This window comes from Taudactylus pleione, unplaced genomic scaffold, assembly GCF_031769625.1.
Source record: "Taudactylus pleione unplaced genomic scaffold, aTauple2 ptg001408l, whole genome shotgun sequence".
Classification (NCBI taxonomy): Eukaryota; Metazoa; Chordata; class Amphibia; order Anura; family Myobatrachidae; genus Taudactylus; species Taudactylus pleione.
Genome location: NW_028285808.1, coordinates 3,277,004 through 3,283,003, shown reverse-complemented (window position 1 = coordinate 3,283,003; position 6,000 = coordinate 3,277,004).

Sequence of the window (6,000 nt, the reverse complement as noted above, 5' to 3'; positions counted from 1 at the left end):
AAGGCAGATGATGCCAGTATTATTCTCTGGATCGGTCTTGCCCAGCTCGGTCTGTAGCTCAGCTACCCCACTGACTCTGGACTATGCTTTTTAATAAATCCAAAAATCCCCAGTGGTTCAACACAAACTGAGAAACCTCTGCACACAGCTGAGAAACCTCTGCACACAGCTGAGAAACCTCCTGCACACAGCTGAGTAACCTCTGCACACAGCTGAGAAACCTCCTGCACACAGCTGAGTAACCTCTGCACACAGCTGAGAAACCTCTGCACACAGCTGAGTAACCTCTGCACACAGCTGAGAAACCTCCTGCACACAGCTGAGTAACCTCTGCACACAGCTGAGAAACCTCCTGCACACAGCTGAGTAACCTCTGCACACAGCTGAGTAACCTCTGCACACAGCTGAGAAACCTCCTGCACACAGCTGAGTAACCTCTGCACACAGCTGAGTAACCTCTGCACACAGCTGAGAAACCTCTGCACACAGCTGAGTAACCTCTGCACACAGCTGAGTAACCTCTGCACACAGCTGGGTAACCTCCTGCACACAGCTGAGAAACCTCCTGCACACAGCTGAGAAACCTCCTGCACACAGCTGAGTAACCTCCTGCACACAGCTGAGTAACCTCTGCACACAGCTGAGTAACCTCTGTACACAGCTGAGTAACCTCCTGCACACAGCTGAGTAACCTCCTGCACACAGCTGAGTAACCTCTGCACACAGCTGAGTAACCTCTGCACACAGCTGAGTAACCTCTGTACACAGCTGAGTAACCTCCTGCACACAGCTGAGTAACCTCCTGCACACAGCTGAGTAACCTCTGCACACAGCTGAGTAACCTCTAATGCAAGGATACACAGCCCTACATGACCTAAGGACACACAGTCCTACCTGACCCCAATACATACAGTCCTAGCTAAAAGTATTTTTATTACCAATAGAAATCAATTCTGACTCAATTCTCTCCTGTTCCATGGAAAACTGACACAATTTTAAAACATATTTCTCTTTTTTTTTTTTCTCTAACACAGACCAGTGCTTGGAAGACTAAGCAGAACCTTATCTAACTCTTAGGAAGCGTGTGAAGGTCATTTCATTATTAAAACCAGTTCATATCTACACATTTTCAGGTTAAAATATTTCACATTGAAACTCTCAATTTTCATATAACCATCCCATAACTTTAATCCTTGGATGAAAACCCTGGCTAATATAATGGGGTAGAATAGATGCAGGCTTGCCTACCCTCCCGATTTGGCCGGGAGCCTCCCGAATATCGGGCACTGCTCCCAGCCCCCCGGAAAGGCAGGCAAGTCTCCCTGCGGCCGTCTGCCACCCCGGACTACTAATAGAAACCCCCGCAGCGGGGGGCGATGACATGATTCGCACTGAATCGCGTCTTCGTGGCCCCGCCCCCTGCTTCATAATGCCTTTAATTTCGGCATTGTGAAGAGGGGGCGGGGCCCCCACTACATAGTCATTTTCAGGCCCCCCCCCCGCTTTATGCAAGCATTCCTTCCGTGAGGGAGCTGAATGTCGGCAAGTATGGGTAGATGTATGATCTGTACGCACGTTATGTTCGCCGTTTCCACTTCTCCCACATGAATAAATGTGGGGCTTAGTGGTAAATGACCGGAGCGATAGCAGCGCCGATGTACTAGACAATGTATAAATGGTAAGTGGCACTGACTGTTCCGACAGCTGCAGCTTTGCCTGATGCATAGCACTGTCCCTGGCGGTCGGTTCCAGATTGTGCATTAAAAGAAAAATAAAAGTTGTTTGTTTTTTTTTCTTAAATGAGCCACGGCTGCCGCTGTATGGGTTCCTGAGCGGCGCAATCGCGCAGTGCGCCGGTCAGTGCACCGGTCAGAAGCCGAAAGAGGGAGAGTGCCATTCACTGGAGAGGAGAGTTAACACTGCGGCAACTAAGGTAATAATGCATGCCACCGATGAAGAGACCTGCTTTGCCACGCTAAATAGCCGAAGCAGGTCCTGACAAATAACGCCCGTTGCCTGCCCCTTCATACATCTCCCCCAATATTTTTTAAAACCACAACCTTTGCTCAGAGCCACTTATACTTATAGGCTCAGCAATAGAATCCATGTTTGTAGGTAGCTGTATTGTAAACACATAACAAACGTCTTAAAACACATTTCATATTGAAATTAACAATTTTCTTATAACCATATTAATATCTTAAAAACCAACCTTTAGTTTTGCACTTTACCTGTTCAAATGAGCAGGCTGGGTATCCCAGCATCAAAACACATAACAAAATCTACCATGTTTATTTCTCCAACAAAGGTACAGTGTTTAAAAATGACAACAGCATAGCTTACCTCACCTCGGCCTGGCCATCCAGACATTGATGAAGGAACACACACAGTTATCCTAATTCATTATCAACGTGAAGTGAGATCCGAGTCACCAATTGATATGAAAGTCTCAATCGATCCAATAATAATCAGGTTCACAAAATAATGTTCGAAGTACAAAAGTAAGGTTTTTTTATTACACGATATCCATGCCAGGATGAGAACAATTGTAGAATGAAGAACGGACCTCCAATATTGTTTATAAACTCTTTCTTATATCAGGCAGATTTAACTGAACTAATGAATCAAGCCACACAATGATACACATTGAGATACGTAATACTGGGAATATGGCCAGAAACTCAAGGCTTAAGAAAGGGAGAGGTGACTCAAAGTCTGGGGCATTCTGACTCTATCGACGGGCAAAGCATCTTATCTTATCCTAGAACATTTTAGTACATTCTGTGTATATGCTAAAGGCTCTTCAACTACATCAGCTCAGTATATTGGCTGAAGGCTGTATGCATCTCTGAGATCAGTTTCTAATAAACTGCTATAATACTCCATGAATCTGACTAAAGTGAGGCCATTTTGTCACAAATATACTTTCCCTACCTACCCCTTATCCACTCCCTTGATCCCCTACGGTGATGTGCAGTCACCGTAGGCAGAGTAGGCAGAGCTCCCCTGTCATACTCCTCAGATTAGATATAAAAATGATTAGAATAATACAAAGAAGATATTTATAACTTATAAAAATCTTCTTTGTTTATTGTAATATTTTTTATAGTTAACACTCACCAGCTTTGTGGAGCTCCCTGGGACTGCAGAGAGATGAGAGATGAGGCAGCAACAGCTCAGTTTCGCTTCTGCATAGTCAGACACTGCTTGTAGAGCTGGGGGCGAGGCCACACCATGGGCAGTAAGCTGCACAGAAAGAAAGCTAATGGAGGCATGCCTTTGAGTATGGGGGCGTGCCTTGAGCACTGATGGACACCTTGGATGTGTCATGTGACCAGGAAATGCACTGCAGTGTTTAGAGATTGGAGCTCAGTCAGCAGAAACAAGACAAGACACAGTGATGCAGGTAGGAGAATCAATGGAGACTGAAGCTTAGTGTAGTGAGGGGAGAGTTACAGTGAGTAGGGGGTGAGACACTCAGAATCATCTTCATGTGTGCCTCCCCAGTCATTGACCTCACTGCACATCACTAACAATGTAGCAGCAGAATGTTATAAATATACTGCAACATGTGGATGACATTTGTTTACCCTGACTCAGGGGTCTATGTACTAAGCATTGGAGAGTAATAAAGTACCAACAAATCAGCTCCTAACTATTTTTTTCAAACACAGTCTACAAACTGACAATTAAGAGCTGATTGCTTGGTACTTCATCACTTTCCAAGGCTTAGTACATCTTCCCCAGTGGGAAGAGGGATGACCACACAGATGGAGAACGATACTCTAATAAAGGCTATTTATCCTGTCCCATGTTGAGAGAGTCAGAATTAAGAAGACATAGCTGGGTCTATGTGATACTGTAGTTGTTCCCGACAAGTTCAGTTTTCAGGTCAACTTATCTGTTGGTATTAGGGCCAGAATGCCATGCTATCATTTGGCTAATACATGTGATATTGCAGTACCAAAAATACATAAAGGGGTCCCAGGCTCTTGCTAGAGGTACCCCTGGACAGGATACCTCTGCAGATGTGTGGCTTGGTATTATGTCAAAAGCGTACTGGAATGTGGAGGATTTGTACGGTCTGCACTGGTTTGACTCTGCTTTCCTGGAGGATCAGAGTCTATAGGGGGCAATGGTCTTCACCAGGGCATGCTGCAAGGAGGTTTGGGCAGGTACCCTGCAAGTGACGGCTCCCCAAATGAGCACCAGGCATGACTATAGGGAATTATAAGACAGACGCTGGAGAGATATAAGGTACGATTGAGTGGACCAAGAAGAGATCACAGAGTTCTGAAGTGCGTCACACTAGTGTATAATAAAGTCCCAAGAAGATCCAAGAACAAGCACATTATAGATTAGTTTGGAATGCAGGAATATTACTCACAAGTATTTGACTAGGACTCTGGAGCCCAGCAGCGGATTAAGCAAATTGGAATGCTGGAGAGTAGTACTACATGGAGTCACAGCAGGAAAGTTGGAGCCAACACATATAGGTGTTTGATTAGAACTCTGAAGTCCAGGAGAGAAATGTGTTAACATTAGCACCAGAGATGTTAGGGTTAGATCAGATTTTGAAGACAATGGTTCTATGACCAAGGCAAAAATGAGGGGTGAGAGAGGTCATCCTTGACTGGTACCAATAGTGATGGTGTAGAAGTCAGATATAAGACCCCCTGGAATAACTGCAGTGGATGGGTTATGATAAAGGGTTCTGACTGCTTTAAGGAACTTGCCTTGGAAGCCAGAGTTGAGAGTTGTTTGGAAAATGAATTGCCAGGAGACTGTCTAATGATCTCTCAGACTTGTAATATTTTTATTCAATCCACAAAAGGAAATAAAAATGTTTCTTTGCATATTTTTTGCCTTTTAATATAGGAGGTATCGTGTATCTTCACAATACACTTGATACTGATCGTTTTATAAGGGTAAACATTAAAAGTTATATTTTAAGAGACAATCATATTACATCATTTCTATGTGAATTAAACATACCAAAAGAGTGCCCCATCAAGGAATTTCTATCTTCTGTCTGTGCAAAAATTTATTATATTTGACTATAATTTTCTATTTCAAGGAGCACCACCAACATTAACACATGTTACAGGATAATATCCTAGATTTATCATAGAATTGTTGGTCTAAACAGATATTTACATCACATCATCTTTTTTTCATATCCTGTGCAAGAGTCCTTTCCCCATACCCGTCCTCCCTAGTAAACCAGATACAAAAAAACATATGTCATACGGTTAAAATGTGTTCAGACCATTTATAGTCATTCTAAAAAAAAACAGGCAGTTTTTTCACTGCCCATTTTTCTGGCTCTATTTGGATTAAGTGTATTTTAATAATCTGGAACCACACTTTCGGGTCTGATTCCGAGCAGGACGCACTGGAAATGCAGACAGATCTTGCGCCATAGAATGCAATCGCAAACTGGACATACGCCCCACAGACAGAGGTGTAAACAAATTAAACCATCTGTTGATGGACCACTCTTTCCATAAAATGCCCGTTTCTGGGTGGCAGCCATGCCATTCCTTCTCATGGGACTGGGAGTGCAAGCCAACTTCCGTGCTCATTTGTGGCGTGCAGACAGAGATGGGGCTCCTGTTTCAGACAGAACTTTTGCACCCAGCATGGAGTGCTGCAATATTATCCATTCTACATTTGCAGTACTTCCTGGTGTGCCATCAAGCTGGATAGAGACGGTTAGTGAAGAGCAATTTTTAAAGCCTTCCATGGTATTTGATGGATTGAGTTCTGGGCTTTAACTGAGCCACTCTGGAATATAATTTTTTTTTTTAATTTAAGACAATACTGAGGCTGTTACTGGATGGGTCATTGTCTTATTAGGAAATATGTATTGCACCATCTATTTTCCAATGCCTCAATAGAAGCTTCCTCATCACATTATGCTCCCACCAGCATGTTTCATGGAAGGTGGGATTGTTCTTAAGATGAAGTATAGTAGTAGGTAGGTTTGCACCAATCAGA